Genomic DNA, 298 nt, shown 5'->3' with positions numbered 1-298 from the left:
CTATAATATTGGTTGCTTTCATAAGTTATCAACTGCAAGATTAAAACACCATTTCCCAAGCACTACAATTTACAACATGTGAGTAGAAGACATGCTTTGTACAAGGAAGCTTCAAAACACTCACGGGAAAATTCCACTGTCTTTTCAGTCTATTTCCCCCCTCCAGGGGATTTTTTGAAGGCCCCCTTGAATTATTTGTCTAGTTATGTGCGCAGGTGTTTTAAAGAAACCACCTAAGCAAAGCTATGGTAAAACTTTGTGTCAAAAAAAACGTAGCAGGGAGGGAAATTTTTTTTTT

The sequence above is a fragment of the Echinops telfairi genome, unplaced genomic scaffold (genome assembly GCF_000313985.2).
Source record: "Echinops telfairi isolate 266 unplaced genomic scaffold, ASM31398v2 ScPeMD7_5592;HRSCAF=6446, whole genome shotgun sequence".
In the NCBI taxonomy this organism is placed as follows: domain Eukaryota; kingdom Metazoa; phylum Chordata; class Mammalia; order Afrosoricida; family Tenrecidae; genus Echinops; species Echinops telfairi.
Note: the sequence above shows the minus strand (reverse complement) of the source record.